Source organism: Peromyscus leucopus, chromosome 3 (genome assembly GCF_004664715.2).
Source record: "Peromyscus leucopus breed LL Stock chromosome 3, UCI_PerLeu_2.1, whole genome shotgun sequence".
In the NCBI taxonomy this organism is placed as follows: domain Eukaryota; kingdom Metazoa; phylum Chordata; class Mammalia; order Rodentia; family Cricetidae; genus Peromyscus; species Peromyscus leucopus.
Genome location: NC_051065.1, coordinates 124887175 through 124908682, shown reverse-complemented (window position 1 = coordinate 124908682; position 21508 = coordinate 124887175). Strand labels below are relative to the sequence as shown.

The following is a 21508-nucleotide window of genomic DNA, read 5'->3' as shown; positions in this document are numbered from 1 at the left end:
AGGAATCTCAAATGGCTGGGAAACACTTGAAGAAATGTTCAACATCCTTAGCCATCAGGAAAATGCAAATAAAAACTACTTTGAGATTCCATCTTACACCTGTCTGAATGGCAAAAACAATAACACAATTGACAGCTCCTGCTGGAGAGGATGTGGAGCAAGGGGAACACTCCTCCACTGCTGGTGGGAGTACAAACTTGTACAGCCACTATGGAATGAATATTTGTTCAGTTCCTCAGAACAGGTAGTTCCTCAGAAAGTTGGGAATCAATCTAATTCAAGACCCAGTTATACCACTCTTGGGCATATATCCCAAAGACACACCATCCTACCACAAGGAACTTGCTCAAGTATGTTTATAGCAGCCTTAATTATAATAGCCAGAAACTGGAAATAACCTAGATGTCCCTCAGCTGATAAAGAATGGATAAAGAAATGTGGTACATTTATACAATGTAGTATTACTCAGCTGTTTATTTGGGAGCTGGTGGTCCAAAGAAAGACCTGCTACATTTAAGTGTTTCCTCTTTTTTATTTTGTTTGTTTGTTTAGGTTATTATTATTTATTACACTAAGAGGATTTGAAACTCAGAGAATTTATAACAATTTTGTGATGTCATCTTGAAAAAGCCAGTGTATTGCAGTTAAAAGCACTTGGGAAATTGTTACCAGACTTATGTGTGTTCACCTCTCAGCTCTGCCACTTAGAACCTGTGTCAGCACAGGCTGATCACTAGACTTTCTATACTTTACTTTACAATAATTACTAAGTAGCTGATCCTTAGTCAGTAAACAGAAACACTAGTCATTATCATATTTTATGTGTATGATGTTATGATACTATCGGTACATAAACAAGTGCCTGTCCTTTCTCCTTTACTGGCCATACTAATAATGTTGCAGAAGTCCAAGAACTAAATAAACACCTCCTGACCTATGGTTTGTGACATATTTACCAGGTGGAACCATGAATCTATTTTCACACATAAAGGAAAGGATGTTCCCTTTTCTGCAGGCTAGGGGGCCATATTGACTTTTCTTTTCTGTAGCTACAGTAGCCATGTTGATTCAGTAATCACTAATGACCACTAAGGGACACTGTGGAATATTCCTTTATAGTCTGTGAATATATGTCACTGTGATTGGTTTAATAAAGAAGCTAACTGACCTATAGCTAGGCAGGATAAGCTTAGGCAGGAGAACCAGACTAAGAGAATGCTGGGAGGAAGAAGGAGGAAGAGTCAGAGGAGTTGCCAGCCAGATTCAGAAGAAGCAACATAAAAAATACATAGATGAGGTAAACAATCCTCGGGGAAGCACATAGATTAATAGAAATGGGTTAATTTAAGTTGTAAGAGCTAGTTAAAAACAAGTCTAAGCTATCGGCCAATCATTTATAATTAATAAGTCTCTCATGTGGTTTTTTAGAAACTGGCTGGCAGGACAAAAAAGTCCACCTACATATGGTGCCCATTGTCAGACAATGTATATCCACACAAAACCTGAGAAAGCTTAAGAAAAGGTTCTAGACACACAAAAACAGAGTCAAATGTGGCTTCCTGATAACTGACTTCTCTCAGGTAGGCTCAGTGTTGGCAACAGAGGCATGGCTCCTTTAAGAGGTGGCTTCCTGGCTCTATGCCAGCAGCAAATACAGGCACAGCTCTTTTAAGAGGTTCTGCTACCAAACATTTATATGGGGTTATGAGCAGCAGGCAATATGCTACTCAATGGCAGAGTGAACTCAAAAACTTACCAGAGTTGGGGATCCAAAGGTACTTCTGCCATGAGACTGAAGCTCTCAGGGAACCAAGCAGGGAGGAGCCAGCCACCATGCACTAGTGCCATTCACTAAGCTGGGCAGTGTCAACAGCTGGCACAGCAGTTTAAGGCAATCAAAAACACTACAGATGCTCATTAAAGACAGACCCAGTGGGGAAAAAAACCTCTAAATGGGTGACACTGTGTTTAAAAATATACATAGGCATGGGAGAGAAAAGAAAAAGGGTATAGACAGTTATAGATTTAAAAAATAGTTTAAAAGTCCTTAAAAAGGAGTAAAGCAAAATAATAATAATAATAATAAGCCACGTGAAGATGGGAAATACACAGAGAGCCTGGATCCTGTATGTTATTATGTTATCTTTAATTTTTTTGTTTGCTGATGAAAGAGTTGCTAAGAAACATTTTATTATGAAAGCTGCTAGATTAAACCAACCTATATATTTTCCTAAAATATCTTAACTTCAAAATGGAAGACAAAAGGCATGTTGCTTTGCGGGGAGAGGTTATGTTTTTATTTGCACAGGAAATGAGAGGCTATGGATTTACTCCAGGTTGATATGGATCAGGTTTGATTGGAGAAGACCACCTAAAAATCCTTGTTACAGACATAAAGAAATAAACCTAGAAAAACTACAAAACATGTAATGTATATTTTAACCTGCTTAAACACAAAACAAAAAAAAATCATCTTTGGCTAATTTGTGTACAACATACAGTCTATACTTGTATTAATACAGCTATGTATGTTACCTTTAAAAGTTTATATGTTTTCAGAACAAGGGGATATCAAAAATGGATGGCCCAGGTGATCCATCATCTCAGAGTGCCTCTGTTACAGTCTCCTCTGAATTCCACATCCAGAACAGCTTCAAGGCTGCTGGCTGAGATGGTTTAGCCTCACAGACTACTCCAGCCAAGACTTAACCAATATCCTTATTTTTTCAAGGTTCCCCCAAGGACACTAGTGCCCACAGAAAATAGGAAGTAGTCTAGAGAATGACACCCACATTCCCAGGAGATAGGATGGGGGGGGGGTTGGTTATTCAATGGATTATGGATATTTGTCATTGTTTAGGAGGGTTGGTTATTCAATGGATTATGGATATTTGTCATTGTTTAGGAGGGTTGATTAAAAGTTGTTATTGGTCATAGTCAGAAAAAATAAATAAAAAGTGTTAAATTCAAAGATCTCTTTCTAAAGGATAAAAGGGGGGTTGATGTAAGAATGACAGGAAAAAGGGTAGATTATTGAATATACTTTAATCAAAAAACTATTAATCTCAAAATATTTTAAATTGGTGTGGATTTTGTTTTATTGATACAAGTTTAAAGTTATTTCTGTTATTCTGTATGTATGTTTCTACTCTTGCTTGGGGTATTGTGCTTATGCAGCTCATTTAAAATGTAATCTATAATTAAGAAATACAGGTTAGTAGTTAGTCATCTATAATAATCAAACTTATAGTCATGTTAGGTATGTTTTCAAGGTTAAACAGATATATTTAGATAGATATATGGTCTTCAAACACCTCAAAGACCTATAGAATATGGCATTTAATATTTAGTAACCTAAGGCTTTTCATGACAGTGAGACATGTCTGCTCCTAACAGCACCAATTTACTTCAAAAGAAGATGATGGGCATCAGAGAACCTCTGTATAGAGTTTGCTTTCTTTATGGCAAAAGCTAGCCATTTGAACAAAACACTGCCCTTGCCTCAACTGCTGACAATATACTAAATAAACTGGACCAGGAGGATGCAAAAAAAAAAAAAAATGGACTGCCAAACTTTGCCAAGACAGGGTAGAACAGTCCTTCAAAATTCTCAGCTTCTCAAAAATTTCTGTCAGATATACCAGCCTGTAGACCAAAGTTGGATGCCCTAACATTACAGAAGAACTTTGGGTGACTATACAAGCAGCCAGATGTCCCTATCATTAGATAACATTACACCCTTCTAGGGTCTTTGGTGGAGTTAAAGACTAAGTAATTAGACTTAAAGTTTTCCTTAGTTACGATTAAAGGTAAATTAGGTATAAAATTTTAGACTCACAAAGATAAGATAGATAGTATTTCCTCTAAATTTGCCAAATACAAATGGACTGGATATTGTAATTGTAAATCTTACTTAATAGTGTTTTTGTTGTATATAATTTTATTATGTTAAAGTTAAAATCTTTTTTTTATTTAGACAGAAAAGGAGAAATGTGGTATATTCCTTTACACTGTGTGAATATATATAACTGTGATTGGTTTCATAAAGAAGCTGACTGGTCTATATCTAGACAGGATAAAGTTATGCAGGAGAATGCTGGGAAGAAAGAGGAGGAGTCGGAGAAGTTGCCAGCCAGATTCAGAAGAAGCAACATGAAAAATACATAGATGAGGTAAACAAGCCTCGGGGAAGCACATAGATTAATAGAAATGGGTTAATTTAAGTTGCAAGAGCTAGTTAAAAACAAGTCTAAGCTATTGGCCAATCATTTATAATTAATAATAATTCTCTTGTGGGATTATTTGGGAACTGGCTGGCAGGACAGAAAAATCTGCCTACAGGACACCATAACCACCCTAGAGACACCACATTAGACTTTAGACAGCTAATGAAGCACCAAGAGGCTCAAACAACTACAGAGTCACAGTTAAGTGAGGAGACGCTGTGGTCATCTCGTGGTACTACAATGAGCATAGAGTGCAAGTACTATCTGGCATTTTGACTTTGGCTCCCTTGAATATTGTGTTAGTTTCTTCTCTCATTGCTATAACTAAAATACCTGGTAAGAAGCAACTTGATAAGGGACAGATTTATTTTGGCTCACAGTCTGAGATAATGCCATCATCATGGCAGGGAAGGCATGGTGGCAGAAGCCTGATGTTATTCGAATGCTAAATGACCTTATTAATAAAAAATTAAAAAAAAAAAACCTGTACCAGGTATTGGGGTAAAAGCTGAAAGATGAGAGAAGCAGAACAAGCCACAGCCAACCTCACCTTGCCAACTCCTCAGCCGATCCTGTTTCCAGGAATCCTCAGACTGAATGCCTGAGTCCTCACCCAAAAGGCCTCAGCCAAAAAGAGCCTTTAGTTCCTGTCTCCTCATGTCTTATGTGCCATTCTCTGCCCAGCCATTAAAGGCATGCATGCTTCCCAATACTGGGATTAACAGTGTGGGCTACCACTGCCTGCCCCTGTTTCTCTCCTAGACTGAGTCAATTCCATGTAGTCCAGGGTGGCTTTGAATTCACAGAGATCCAGATGGATTTCTGCCTCCTGAGTGCTAGGATTAAAGGCATGTGCTACCACTTCCTGGCCTCTATGTTTAATCTAGTGGCTTGATCTGTCCTCTGATCTTCAGGCAAATTTTATTAGAGTACAAAATATATCAGCACAGCCTGAGGTAGCACTTCACATTGCACTTTTAGTCGGGAAATAGAAAGTGATGAACGGTGGCACTCAGCTTGCTTTATCCTTTTTATTCAGCCTGGGACCCTGTACCATGAGATGGTTGTGGCCCATGTCTAGAGTGGGTCTTCCTCTCTCAATTAAATCTCTCTAGAAACACTTTCAGACATACTCAGAGATGTTTCCATAGTGATTTTAAATCTTGTCAAGTAGTCAATGAAGATCAACCATCACTGATATATACCACACAGTAGGATCATGATTAGATGACATTTTCATTTTTATTTTTTAAGGAATTAATTATTATTTTTCCATATTGTGTTCCATAATGACTATACTAACCTACATCCTAACCAGTTATGTGCAAGCATTTCACAACAGCCAAAATATGGAATCAACCTAAATGGATGAATGAGACAAGTAAGGCTAAAAGCACTGGGCCATGCCTTAAGCAAACAAAGAACTGTGACATGTGCAGTAGCACCCTGACCCAGAGGAGCCTGAAACCGGACCCCCAAGATGACAACTGCCAATGTAAGAACCAGGGCCAAACCAAGAAAAGCCACAGTGACTGGAAGCAAAGTCCACCAAACAGCACACACATAAATCCCTCAGCCCTTTGTTTAATGAACAAGATTGCTTGCATTTCTCCCAGAATCTGTGCCGTTAATTCTGGGTCTGCCCACTCTCTGCCCCTGGGATCAGAGACAGAGGGATCTGCTGTGGATATCTGTATGGTGTGAATGTGTTGATCTGATTGGTTAATAAATAAAGTGCTGATTGGCCAGTAGCCAGGCAGGAAGTATAGGTGGGACAAAGAGAGAGGAGTATTCTGGGAACAGGAGGGCCAAGTCAGGAGACGCTGTCAGCTGCCCCCATGAGAAGTAAGATGTAAAGTACCAGTAAGCCACAAGCCATGTGGCAACTTGTAGATTAATAGAAATGGGTTAATTTAAGATATAAGAACTAGGTAACAAGAAGCCTGAGCCATTAGGCCAAACAGTTTTAAATAATATAAGCGTCTCTGTGTTTATTTGGGTCTGAATGGCTGAGGGCCCAGGCGGGACTGGAGATAACTCCAGCTACAGGGATCCCAGCTGCAGAGCCAGCAACAGATGAAGATAAAGAAAATGTGGTGTTTGTGTTTATAGTGGAATACTATTTAGCCTCAGAAAGGACAATCCTGTGATTTATTACATCCTGGATAAACCTAGAGGACACTATGTAAAATGAAATAAGCTATGCAGGAGAGGACAAACTGCATGATTTCATTTACATATGTAATCTAAGATTTAACTCATAGACACAGAGAGTAGAATGGTGGCTACCATTGTTGGGGATCAGGAGGTAAGCGGAACTAACAGAGGCAGCTGGTCACATTGCATCTTCACCTAGGAAGCAGAAAATGATGAATGCTAGTCCAATTATACAAAATGTCATAGAGAAGAAATAATTTCAAGAAACCTACCATAGTGCCCTGCCTTCTACTGGAGAAACAGCCCAGGCCTCCAACGGATGCCTGAAACCATAGAGGGCAGTACCTATTGAGTGTGAAGCCCTGTACACATACCAATGACAAAATATGACTTTAAGTTTTGACAGTTAATTTTTAAAACCAGTAGTAAAATTGAACAAACGTAACAATTAACTGTAATAAAAGGACTATAGTCTTTCTCTTGAAAAAGTCTATACGAATGTCACCATTCCCAGATGGCAGTTGACTGCAGGTAACTATGACAGATGGACACACACATAAGGATTTCCATAATGATAAAGGGATACATTCATCCAGGAAACATAGCAAGCTCTGATATGTATCCATCAAGTTGCAGAGTTGAAATACACAGACAGAAAGGGAGCTAGGGTAGTTTTGTCAGCTGGGCTGCCCTGTGCCCCCCAGGGAACCAAATACAGATGCAAATTACCCTCTCCAGGCATCCACCACCACTGCTTCCCAGTCACCATGCTTCCACAGTGGGCTTAAAGTCGCCATCATAGGCCTATAACTGAGCAGGAGAACATCTACCTCAGAAGAAAATTAAAATATTCATAGCAACCTAAGTCTCATGACATCTTTAAACAAAGACATCTCACATGAAAAGATGGGAGAAGTGACTTAGGAACACAGAGACGCCAGGAGGACAGAGTGGGGCACATTTTTCCAGAAAATCTATCATTACACCCACTGTCATGACAATGTCTAGGCTTTATGCAGTCTTTTCTTATGAATTAGGCCTGAACTCTCATGGGGAGACATTAAAGTGAAGGGAGTCACCAGCTGAGCAAAGATGAGTTGGCAAATATCAATGTAACATGGCGCTGCATTTACTATGGAGACCTATTCATCAGCTTCACACCATTTTCGTGTTGATAGACAGCAGCTTAATGATGTCCAGAACTATTCATGTGAGCCCAGTATATAAGGAGAGGTTTGAAATGGGAAGGAGCAAGGACAAGTGAGCGATTTCCTTAGTGGAGAATGTTATGCTCTATGAGTACTGTGTGACTTAGTCAGAGCTTTCTTCTGTGTGCAAATCTTGCAGAATTAGCTCACCAAGTCTCTCTCATTCTTGTAGGACACTAACATCCATCTGAAGTACTCTCAAACATTTGTACAGGACAAAATCTTAATTTGCTTTAAGAGATTAAACAACTTGAGAGTAAGTTATACAATATCTTCTTTGGAAGGAAACAAGAAGGCACAAGGCCCCTGACAATCAACAGGACCTGACAAGAACGAGTCGCCCACCCCACAGTGCCAGTTAAGACACTTGAGAGCCTCCTCAAAGCTCTTAGTCGTCCAGTCCTTATGATTCCATTTCCGTGCCACTCATGAAGCCGTTCTCAACCCAGCCCTGACCCAGGATTTGGTCTACCTGACTTGTAGGACATGAAAACAGGAACTTCTGAGATTTACTGGGTGTGCTTCACCCATACAGGCAAACCACAGACCTATTTTCGTGTGCAGGATTTTGTCCTGTTGACTGTCACATTCTCCCCATAAAGGATAGCACCTGATACATAACAGGCACTCAGTAAACTTTAACAGGCACTGTTAAAAGAGGGAATCTAGAAGAGCCTGTAAAACAGGCTTCTACAGAAAAGAATAACAATAGCCAGGAATTCAGCGAGCCAACGGCTGTTCCAATGAATCCTATGGTGTTGATCATCGAAATGTGACTACACATACATATGAAGAACAAAGAAATAATCAGAGCATGGTGTACATACTTGTGATCTCAGTACTGAAGGGGCAAAGGCGAGAGGATTGCTGCACATTCAAGGCCAGGCAGGGCTGTATAGCAAGACTCTAATTAAAAAACAAAATAGAAAGAATAGATAAAACATGAAGATAACACTCGGCAGGCAAGATGACTCAGTGAGAAAATACACATGCTGCCAAACCCTGATGACCTGAGTTCAACCACCAGACCCACAGTGAAAGGAGGACACTGATCCCATAACCTTGTCCTCTGACCTCCATACAAGCACCACAGTGTACCTGCATGCACACATACAGGCACTTGTCATAAAGTCACATGGAAACCTACTGCTGCAGAAGCTTCCTAAAGTGTTATACTACACTATACAGACAAACAACAGAAAGTGTAAGTGAAGTTACCCTGTAACAGGGCAACAATGCCACTGCTGAGCACCATAGGCTGACAAACAAAAATCCCAGTGCCAGGAATGGGTGCCTCTTTTGAAGTTTTTGGCCAGCGAGGCCACATAGACCCCCGACATTACAAGCTATTGCCAAGGCTCTTGGTTAATCCCCCATAGACCCCCAACATTACAAGGTATTGCCGAGGCTCTTGGTTACCTGTTCCCCCACCCCACCCCGGCCCCCGGAACTTGATGGTAAAACCCTATTGCTAAAGGTTTCTTTCTTTCCTTTTTTTTCTTTCTTTTTTTTGGAGGGAGGGGTTTGGTTTTTTTTGAGACAGGATCTCACTCTGTAGACCAGGCTGGGCTCAAACTCACAGACATCCTCCTGCCTCTACCTCCCAACTGCTGGGATTAAAGGTGTGCACCATTACCACCCTAAAGGTTTCTTTTAAAAGTAAAGGATTGGGAACTGAGTTTTGATGCTTCTAAGTCTTGTTCCAGAGGTGTGATTTCTTCCACAGTTTTAGTAGTTTGTTAAGACAGAGCTCAGAAATGGAAGCAAAGGAAGAATTCTCCAGAGATGGGATGAAAAGCAGAAAAGATGTAGGTGACAATTACCAGAGAGTCTTTAGACACAGAGGACACTAGTTCACACAAAAGGCTTAAAAGATCAGGACTGGACCAGTGAGTCCCAAGACACAGAGGACACTAATTCACAGGGAAATCTTAGATGCTCAGGGCTGGACCAGCAGAGAACACTTGCTATCATCCATTTGTCAGTGAGAAAAGTAGAAGGAAGTTGAGAGACAGTTTTGTTATGTTAAATTAATAGACTTAATTTTTAAAGGCATTTTCATGTGCACAGCAAAGTTGAGCACAGCACTGAGTTTCCATTGACCCCCTCCCTGTTCCCCAAGCCTGGGCAGCTTCTGAGGACCACTGAAAAGGGGTCTTCACTGGACAAAACAAGGCAGAGGAGACAAGGACTATGTCTCTGATAAAGAAGGTTGACCTGCTAGTGTGTACATCACACTTTATTGTTCCATTGGCTAAGAAGAGAGAAGAAAGAAAATGCAACATGTGGCCAAGGGTGCTTGGGCTGGTGGCATTTGGGTCCTGGACCATTTGATTGTAAAATCTATGCTGAGCTTGTCACACTGGAGCTTTCAGCCACTCAGGGGACTCCTTGGCAGGGGATTTATAGAGACTGACAGAGCATCGCTGTTAAACCATCCCCAATTATCAGCTTCACAGGCGGAAGGATGATTAAAATTTAACAACATATCCCAGCTTGTTGCCATTTGATAGAGTTGCTGCCATCCTCCTGTCAATGGGGATAAAGAAGTGGGAAAGTTAAAAAGGGAAGTATTTTTAAGGTAAAAGTCTTCCCTTGACAGGGTAGGAGAATAAATCAGCCATGCAAAGAAAAAGATCAGAAGTAATTTTTCCCGATAATGACTGACTTCGATTCTGCATGTCAAATGGTTACTATTTATGGATGTAATGGGGAAAGAAATTCTCAGCTGGTGCTTTAACTTCTAATCTGCTTAGTCATGACATTCTTGCCAATGTTCCACACATTAAATGCCTACAATTTATACCTTTTTTAGTTAAATGGACTACTAGAGTTGTGCTTTCATTTTAATTGTATGTATTAAAATAATGTAACAATTTGCCTTTGGGGCTCAAACAGAATATCTATGGAACTGCAGTGACCAAGTCCCCAATGGGGCATTATTCTGCAACATCACTGAGTTATCTAAAAAGGTTCCAAGACAAGAAGTGCCCTTTGATGTGGATCGCCCTGCTTGCATGCGTTAATTGAAATTCAGGTAGCTGTGCAAATGGAGCTTCATGCTGGAATGGCATGGGGACTCTAAGAAAGCCTTTGAAATAACGTGCACAGGCTCTGGAGATTCACAGGAATATAGGCACATAGCATTATGAGCCAGAAGCTAGGATTGTAGGTACAGCAATTTTTCACTGAGAATTAAATTGTAAATTACTTCTGTGTAATCATGAGACATGACAAACACAATCGTTTTCCCATCTCATTAATAACCCCAGTGCAGTGTGGCCTCAAGTTGGCTCTTTTGAGGCCTTCATCCTAGTTGTCATAGAAACAGACCTCAGGGCAGCATCTACTATGGGGAGTTGGTGGTGTGGACAGCTCTCCTTACTTTATGAGACCTTAGATCATTGCTTCAGTCAGTGGGGCAGCTCTGTTTTCCTCTTCCCCATCCTCTTTCTCTGTCTTAACTTTGTCTCTATTGCTCTGATGATACACCATGACCAAAAGCTATTTGGGAAGGAAAGCATTTATTTTACTTTATATTTCTCAGCCCATGGTCCATCCCTGAGGGAAGGACTGGCAAGAACTCAAGGCAAGAGCATGCAGGCAGGAACTGAAGCAGAAGTCATGGAGGAACACTGCTCATGTTTGCTCGCTATGACTTGCTCAGCCTGCCTTCTTACACAACCCAGGACCACCACCAGCCCAAGGGTGGAATCACCCACAGTGGACTGGACCCTCTTACATCAATCATTAGTCAAGAAAATACACTACAGACTGCCTACAGGCAATCTGATGGAGGCAGTTTCTCAGTTGTGACAACTCTAGCTTATATCAAGTTATCAAAAATCAACTAGGACAATTTCTCTCTTGCTCTATTCTTATCCTGTTCTAAAAGGCTGTTGGTGACCATTCTGACATACAGTTCCTCATTTACCTACCACACACAGGAGCTGCAATTTAGGAAGAAGATTGAAGGGTTGTTCAGTACAGTGCTGCTAAACCATCACTGTGGTCACCACACCACATCATTACAGATTGCTGACAGACACTTGACAGATCACTTCAAATGAAGGACCATAGTGTCAAGGTTGCCCCTTCCTAGAGTAGTCAACAGTCAATAGCTGATCAATGAGGTGCATAAAGGCTTTCATCTCATGGATATTCTTTCAAAAGCACCAGGAAAGAAAAATTCCATTTTAGATTCTTCTGTTGAGGATCCAACCCACAAGGCTTGGTAAAAGGAGCCATCCCAGAAAACTGTCTTAAGATGGAGCTTTAAGCTGGATCTCGATTATTCCTTGTTACCTAGCAACAAGAACCCTCTATGTGATACTCAGTGAAATTCAGAGAATACCTGGCATAGAGTGGAGCTCAATTTGAAAGCTTTCTGCAGTGGTCAACTAGGGTGATACACAGTGGAAGGGAATGCATTAGTGGTTGTCTGCCATATACAGAGGAAAGAGAAGCCACTAGGTGTGTTAGTAACATGTCTCATTGCTGTGAGAAAATACAGAACAAAAGCAACCTAAGGAAGGAGGGGCTCGTTTTTTCGTTCACAATGTGAAGGGTACAGTCCATCACATGGGAGCAGAAGCAGGAGGCTCCTGGTCACATTGCATCCACAGTCAGGAAACAGAGAGGGATGAGTGCTGGGTTCATCTTACTTCTTTTTATTCAGCCCAGGATCCTAACCTATAGGATAGTGCCACACACATTCAGGGTCTTCTCTCCTCAGTTAAACTTCTCTAGAAATATCCCCACAGCCAGCACCAGAGTGGTCTCCTAGGTGATTCCAAATTTTATCAAGTTGGCAATGAAGATTAACCATCACACAGGATGATGGAATTGGCTGGTTATTGCTTCAACAGACACTGCAGTGGAAGTAGGAACATGAGCACTCATGGCCCAGATGTTCATTACTGAGATGTGAGAGCCAAGGAATGCTTGATCCCTTTCAGAGGCTTTACCCTCCACAGAGGATGAATGAAGTTGAGGACAGGATCCAGGACTTAACTACCAGAGGGACTACACTGTAAAGAAAGTCAACTCCCATCCAAGCCAAGTCCACTAGGCCAACACCAGGCCTTGCATAGGGAGAAACATCTGAGTAGATGCCCCCTATATTTTGAGCCCATAGATCAGAGTCCCCAGAACACTGTGGATACTCTGGAAGTGGCCCACTCCTCCTTATCTGAAAATGACTCTTCTCCATCCTTGCTGGAAGAACTACCAAGGTCCTCCCCTCCAGATAGCATGCAGCCTGTCCCCAGTAGGCAGGCAGTGCCCTAAAGCTGCTTCAAGATAGATCACCCAGTACTTATGAAGCTGTATCCTGAGGGCAATGACAGAAAATTGATGAAAAGAGATGACCAATTTGTGAACATTCTTCAGGGAAACAATATCTAACCCACTGTGGGGAAAACAAAGAAACAAGCTGTGAACTTTCTACCTTGTAGACTCTAAGAAACACAGAAAAGCTACAATCTATGCAAGATGGAAATGTAAGAATTAGCTAATTGACTCTGGAAAAGACTGAGAGAAAGACAAAGCAACAAGGATATACAATGCAGAGTCTGGGAACCTACCAGATGACTGTGTTCTTCAAGAAGGCCTGAAGACATCCTAAGGCAGGTGGCCCATATCACATGTCTTGAAGCCAGGAGTGACAGGAGGAAAGGCCAGCATCTGCTCTGCTCATTGACTGTAGTGTGGAAGGCATTGTCTCAGAGAAGCAGAGGCCACTGGGTGGCAATCAACTGTCAAAGTCCAGCTGAGAGCAATTATCATAATGAGCAGCAAGACCGGACCCTGAGAACCTGACCACAAAGCTCCTGCTGTGGTTAGGAGAGGACAGTGTCCAACAGGCTGAGTAGATAGGCAGTCAGAAGGACACTATTCATGTTTGTACCATCAGAGTAATTCAAGCATGGCTTATCAGGAGTCTGAGATCTTCCCCTACATGTATGTATGTATGTATGTATGTATGTATGTATGTATGTATGGGGCCTTTGCAGAATTTCCAGATATGAGCAAGTTCTACACAGAACCTACTGGCAGATGAAAAGAGCAAGTGTGCAGGAAGGACTCCCCAGCACCTTGTGAGGTGAACTCTATAGGCTTATTTTGAAAGCTCATGGTGCTATATTGGGGTGAGGCTTACCTTGTGGAAAAGGAGTGAGTCTTTGAAGATGATGCTTAACAGTAGGCCACTGATTCCTGCTGTGCTAGTTGCTTCCTGGTCAGCCATGATGTGACCAGCCCTCCACTACACACTCTGGCCACCTCGATGTCCTGCCCAAACTCTTGGGACCAAGAAACCATGGACTAAAACTCTCTGAAGCCACAAGCCCAAAATAAGCCTTTTTTTCTTAAATTGCCTGCATAGTATTTTGGTCATGTGATGCATAGGAAGTTCCTCACCCTGTAATGGTACAGTATAATGGATGAACAGAAGGAGGAAGCCGTACTGATCAATATCCATTTCCTATGGAAACTGTTGAGGGAAGGTCTAAACATTTCTTAGACCCAGTAGGCAGGAAGCTAATTTGGCACCCACATAGTCCATGTAGATTGGTGCACATGAGAGCCAGGTGGCATATGGAAGACCTGGACTGCGGCTCAAGGCGGCTCCACAGGATCCACGTGTCTGCCCTCTGGCCACTCTCAAATCTCTGAACACACAACTGGAATAAGAACGTTCGGTAGGTGTTCCGTTACTTCTCCTACTGCTGTGACCGAATACTTGACAATATCAACTTAGCAGGAGGATCTGTTTCTGCCTCACAGTTCAAGGGCATGCAGGCCACCATGGTGGGTAAGATGTGGGGGCAGCAGCAGGCAGCTGGTCACACCCACAAGCAGAAGACAAAGAACAGATAAGAAGTGGAGGCTAAGCCGGAAAACCTCAAGTAATGTCAGCCCCCGCCTCCGGCCACAGCACAGCGACCCACCTCCTCCAGCAAGACTCCTAACAGTCCCACAATTTCCCAAACTGGGCCACCAGCTGGGGACCACGAGCTCAAACACGTAAATCTGTGGGGACATTTCACACTGAAACCACAGCAGCATACAATGCTATGATTAGTGTTATCTAAACAGTCATCCCCCAAATTCTTCTATTCCTCATATTAATCTAGTATGATCTAGTTTTTATACTATCACAATTTGAAATCTGCTCTGTGGGTCTAACTCTAACTTGTGTTTATTTTACTGCAAAGGCAGAAAATGTTTGCGGAGTGAATATAAAATGTTATTATCCTATCAAAAATTAAAAGCTACCTAGCACCGACCCCTCTCCTCCTTCTCCTCTTCTTGCTATCGTCCTGTATCACATTGCCTATACATTTCTATAGAAACACACAAAACATCTTTACTGACCACCATGTGTTCTAAAAATAAGTAAAAACAAGGCCATTGAGTGAGTCAGCAGGTGAATGTGCTTGCCGCCAAGGCTAATGGCCTGAGTCTAATCCCTTAGACCTTCAAAGTGGAAGGAAAAAATTGATTCCCCCAAGTTGTCCTCTGACCCCCATGCATATGCCATAGCATGCGTACACACACACACACACACACACACACACACACACACACACACTGTAATTGTAAAACTTTTATTAAAAGTAAATAAAACATAGCATTAACCCAGATAATCCCATCAGCCATGATCAGGTTGGTTTCTGTGGTCAGTGCTAACCACCGGAGCAAGAGTGATCATTACTGTCGCCTCTCTGCGTCTGAGAAGTGTTCCAGCTTTGCTCTCTGAATTAACTTATGGTCAGGAAATCGGTGTCAAAAGTGTGGCCAGTGATTTGCAAATGGCCAATTGCCCAAGTCTGTTGCAGTTGCTCTGAAAGATGACAAGAACAGCTTGGCTCACCAAGCTGCTCTCCAAATACCCAGGGGCCCCATCACCTGTGAGGACAGCCTCACTCAACCATCTGATTTCATTGTTATTTGCTTAATGCCAGACCCTGAGGTCACAGACAATTTAAACAGTGCACAACTGAGTGCTCAATTACCCATCTGCTAGGCCACTTGATGCTAACGCTCCCCAGAACGCCTTCATCAACACTTTCCCGTCCACTGCATCAAGAGAAGGCAAGGGCATCTGCGATGACACATTCCGATCATCACCTCTCTCTCACGGGTGCTTGCAAAGGCAGCAGCCTAGAGCGGAGAAGGGCTTTGGGTTGGAAGATCACTGAGCCTTTGTCCCAGCCCCAGTTCCTGAAGGTGTGCAGGTCAGTCTCCACCCCCAGCTTCATCTCTTAGCTGAAATCTCTAACTCTAAATAAAATAGGATTTCTAATTGCATTAAACTCTGAAAGCAAGATGAAATTCTTGACTAGTCCTTACTTATCTACTCTTAAAAGATTAAAATCTGACCAAGAGTGGTGATGTGTGTCTGTAACCAAAACACCTGGGAGGCAGAAGCAGGAAGATAGTAAGCTTAAGGTTAGCCTGGACTACATAGTGAACCTAAGACCAAACCAGATATAAATAACTTGTTTATTAAGTTATAATTTAGGCTTTGTAACTATTTTTCCTTGTTTTTCATGATACTTCAAACATGCAGTCCCCCTACCTCTGTCTCCTAATGCTGGGATTACAGACATGTATCATCCCATTAGCTCCAAATATTTTCAAGAATGTATTTTCATCAAGCATGTGGTATAAGCCTATAATCCCAGACTCAGGTGACTGAGGCAGCAGAATCACTAATTTGAGGCCAGCATGGTCTACATAAAAATGGTAATAAGAAAACAACTAAAGGAATTTATGTGCTGCTGAATCAGAAAAATCCCTATGTTTTCTCTGGATAGTCTAAATTTTTATAATTTGTTGTGTAACAGTTTCCTCCAAAATTGAAACATTCCTTCCTGCAGAGAAGCTCCTTAAGCAGGAAGGTAACTAAAAAAGAGTTTCAGGAAGTCCCTGAAACTGACCACATTCACTAGGCTGTCCTTGCCAGAGTAAACAATGAAGGCTGAGAATCCCACTCATTCATGCCAAGCTGCAAAGATAACTCTCAGACAAGCAAAGTTGTAAAGAAGCAGAAACCAGCTGATCTGCCTGAAAGAGATTTAGACCAGCTGAGGCACCCTGAAAGGACACACTCCAACCTGATGAGCTGCCTGCAGGCTGTGCAGTGTGCTCCAGGTTCCCATCTTTGTGAGCTATCACCTATGCTGGGTGGGCTATAGTGATGCAGCTGTCTCCTGTAATTTTCTGCTCCTGTAAGTAAGCCTCACCCATATTCCTGTAAGTAACCCCAATAAAAGTCATGGTTCATCAAGTTGTGCTTTGGTGGCATCCATGCTTTGGTCTGTCATGGTTTCCCTATCTGGGGTTAGTAGGCCTGTTTGTTGCTTCTCCCCAGGGAAGGTTTTGTCACACAACGTAACTGTGCCATAAATGCCATACTGTCCCTAAGGATTTTTAAATTTTTAACCTTCCCACATCAGCTCCTGTAAAACTGAACAGCTTGAGCGAAGTTGAGGGATGTAGTCTGCTGAATTTGTCTTCATAACCTTTCAGTGCTAGTTGGCTACATGCCTATGAGTAAGATTTTATCCTGAGCTTCATGTGCCTGTGAGCTCCACTAGATAACGAACCACCTCAAGGCTTGATGGCTCCAAAAACAGAAAAGATGAAGGATGTTCCTAGCAAAGCACTGCATGGGTCAGCAGCTGAGGCTGCCTTCTTCTGGGTGGCTTTCTTCCATCTCCTCCTGGTTCACTTGTGCATCTTTGGGCTGCTGCAAAACCACTGTCTTCAAAATCACTGACTTCAGCTAGCCTCTCTCACAGGTCTGAGGACTCTTGGAGGGCCATCCATCTTTGCTTCATGTGGCCTTTTATTTTCTCATCCTTAAGCAGGAGATCTAAGCTTGTTCATGTGGAGGTGTCAGGGATCAAAAAGAGGAAGAGGTGCAAAAAGATTCTTGTACCCCAGGCTTGCTCATTCTCACTTTTCTTTTTTCCCCACGGTGCTGAAAAGTAAACACAGGGTCTTGCACATGAGAAGTAAATACTCTGGCACTGAGATCTGCCTCCATCCTCACCTCTACTGCATTCTACTGGACAGAGCCGGGCACAGGCTGGCAGAAATATCATAAAGTTTAGGAAAATAAAAACAACGTCTTTGTGGTAAAGGAAGAATTTGTGGTTATTTTACAATGACCTACTTGTCTTTATTGTCTGTAAATTCCAAAAAAAAACCCTCATTAATCATGGTATTAAATAGAACCACTTATAAAAATCATAGGGTGTGTTGGTATCCTTTAAACCAAGGATATGGAGCCCAAAGCAATGAATGTCCTTGTGTGGCTTGTAAATACTATCTGATTAACTTAAGGTTTAAACGAGTGCTATTCAGGGCTTGCTTTGATTATCTAATAAATCTGTAAATAAATACATTACAGTTGACTTAATTATTCCAACACTCAGAGGCTAAGGCAGAAAGAGTATTGTTAGTTCTAGAATGATCTGGCTGCAATACAAGATCCTGTCTCAAAAGACCAAAAATAACAGTTTAATTTCATGCTTCTACTGCTTTGTCACCTACAACATGCTCCTCTGAAGTGCTATTTCATGGCTGCCTCCTCAGAAATTTGATCAAGGGTCTACTCTAAAGAGCCTCCTGTTTTTCACTTCATGGTGTAATGTGATTTCTCAGACACATTGTCTCACCTCCTTTCTTCTCTTCTCCCACCCTTTGCAAAGGTCCTCTCTAACATGCTGGGCCAAATCAGGCTCCACCTCTCACACTGCTTTGCCTTTTTATCATGTTTCCATGGATTCTTCTTAATTAGTGCTCGTGTGTTGGAACCTTCATGAAAGGTCCTTTTAGTAATAGAACAGTCTCCTTAGCATAGACTGGTCTATGTGATCGTATCACTGAGCTTCCTATAGTTTAATGCAATCCCTCTTCACAGGTTATGGCCTGGGAAAGTAGTTCCCAGACCAATTTCTTTCTCCCAGTCATTGTCTTCAATATTAGCACAGATTTTCTTTTTCTTTTTTTTTTTTTTCTTTTCTTTTATTCCCCACAAGATTTTATTCTGCTAACATTCCACCTGGGGGCAAATAGCACAGAATTGCAGATCTCCACTGTGACTGCTGTTTTCCATACTATGAATTTCCTACTTTTGCTTAGACATGAAGTATTTTATATTTTCCACATGGTTGATTTCACTAACAGTTTATTTAGAAAACTTAAGATCGAAGTTCTAAGGTGAACTGTTTATCCCCCAAAATACATGTTAAAGTTCTAACCCTTTGAACTTTTCTCCTCATGTGTTTCCTGAAATGTTTTAACTGTGTGCTAGATTTTACTTTTTAAAATTGGTATTTTAAAGTTTTCATCATAAGTTCAATTCATTGAAAGGAGGTCACTGCAGGGACTGTAGGTGCTATTATAGCAATATGAAACAGTAGTATCACCCTTTCTAGGTGAGGCAGGCAAGGATAGTGTAGCTTGGCAACCTGGGACTCAGCTTAAGTTACCCAAGTCCCCTTCCCAACATGGAACCCTCCCTTGCCTTCAGCTACACACATCTCCACTTCACTGGGACCTTCCCCTGCCTTCAGATACACACCCCTCCACTTCACTGGGACCCTCCCCTGCCTTCAGCTACACACCCCTCCACTTCACTGGGACCCTCCCCTATGTCCACCAAGTGAACTTTTGGGAGAATCTCCTTTTAATCACCTTATACCTATGCATGATTGGGCATGCAAATCATTAAAATTGGGATCATTGAAACTATGTGCAGGATACATGACCCAAGGCTATCAATCAAAACAGATAACCACACACACTTAGCAACTGACTCCTTCTTTGAGACCCAACAAAAGAAAGCCTCAAACGGTAACCAGTGTTTTGAGCACTCTGGCCCAAGTAGCTACACTCTTGCCTGTCTTGTGCTTTCTCTTTAAATAATACTCTTGCTGCTTTTCCATTCATGTGCAGTTTTTTTATTCTTTCAGTAGGCACTACTCAAGGCTACTGCCACTAAAAAGACTGCTGTTAATAAGTACACCCAGCTGTGTCTGAACAGAGTAACAACCAAAGCCCTTGCTCTTCTATTTATATAATTGTAATCAACCTCATCTTGTATCCTCTCTTCTCCTGGAATCCACGTGTGCTGGACAGTTTTATGTCAACTTAACACAAGCTAAAGTCATTTGAGAGGAGAGAGCCTCAGTTGAGAAAATGTCCCATAAGATGGGACTATAGGCAAGCTTGAAAGATAGTTTCTTAGTGATTGATGTGAGGAGACCAGCCCATTTCGGGTGGTGCCACCCCTGGGCTGGTGGTCCTGGGGTCTATAAGAAAGCAGGCTGAGAAAGCCATGGGGAGCAAGCCAGTAAGCAGCACCCCTCTGGAGCCTCTACATCAGCTCCTGCTTCCAGGTTCGTGCCCTGTTTGCATTCCTGTCCTGATTTCCTTCAGTGATAAACAGTGATATGGAAGTAAATGTAAGCCAAATACACACTTTCCTCCAAGTCGCTCTGGTCATGGTGCTTTATCACAGTAATAGTAACCCTAACTAAGACACCACATAACCAGTGTCCTTCAACTTCACTTTATTTTAGTATAACTCCTTTCCATGCTTGAAATCCCTTTGTTTATTATTTTATTTCTCTACATCAAAATATGCATATAAGTTGATTTTTCTTTATAGGAAAAGCTATAAAGTGTTAAAAATTGTTACAGATTAAGTTGTCATTATGATTATAAACAATACATAAATTCATTATGATTTTGTTAAATATAAAGTATACACCTCTTAATATGATGGTTGTGGCCTTTTGTCTTCATCCATTTGCATTGCTATAACAAAATGCCATAGATTAGGCAACTTACACATAACAGAGATTATTTCTTAACATTTCTGGAGTCTTAGAAGTCCATGGTCGGACAGAGCGGTTGTGAGTTTCTACTATGTAGTACTGGCTGGAATTCTGTCAGCTTCTATCACTGTTGGTGTCACGTGTCCCTGATCACCTGGTGGAAACTTTTAGTGTTTGTCTATTTTCTATAAAGCTTCTAAAGAGAAGAATTACTATACTTATGCCTGGCATTTTGTGCTCAGTATTTCAGAGGCCTCCAGGCAGACTGCAGACTGTGAAAAAAAGGTGTGGAATCTCTCATTGGTACAGAATGGATTCGTCACAAATTTACCAGATCAAGGATTCCAGATAAAGTGTTTCAACCTAGACCTGAAGATCATGAAAAATATGGTGGGGACCCCTAGCACCCTCATAAACTGCACATTGTTACAAGAATAAAAAGTACAAAAAGGCGTCCATACTGGGAAAAAGATATGATCAAGATGCTTGGACTTCAGAAGGCACATACCCCTCAAATTCACAAGAACATCCCCTCGGTGAATGCAAAGTTGAAAACGGTTAATCACTTGATACACATGCAGCCTCTGAAGCTGCCACAAGGTCTTCCCACAGAAGAGACTATGTCTAGCACATGCCTCAAGAGCACTGGGGAGCTGGTAGTGCAGTGGCATCTGAAGCCGGTGGAGCAGGAAGCAAAGTCCTGATGCCACACAGCTGAGATTACAGATCTCAGTTACTGAGGAAATGGTTCTCATTAAAATGTATTTCAATCAAAAAAAAAAAAGAAGTCCATGGTCAAGGTCCCATCAGATTCAGTGTGTGGTGGGACCTGCTTTCTCATGGATGACATCTCTCATTGTGTCCTCACAGCCCTTTAAAACCTTTTTTATGTGCATGAGTGTTTTCCTGCATATATGCATCTGCACCATGTGTGTGCCCAGAATCCAAGGAGTTCCAAAGATGACATAATATTCCCTGGAACTGGAGTTATAGATAGTTATAAGATTCTGTATGTATGTGCAGGGCACTGAACACAGGTTCTCTGCAAAAAAAACAAGTG

At 41.7% G+C, this 21508-nt stretch overlaps 1 pseudogene; it reads left to right on the top strand.

Annotated features, from left to right (window-relative positions):
* Positions 1 to 20622: 20622 nt before the first annotated feature.
* On the top strand, positions 20623 to 21197 carry LOC114708870 (annotated as a pseudogene).
* The last annotated feature ends 311 nt before the right edge of the window (positions 21198 to 21508 follow it).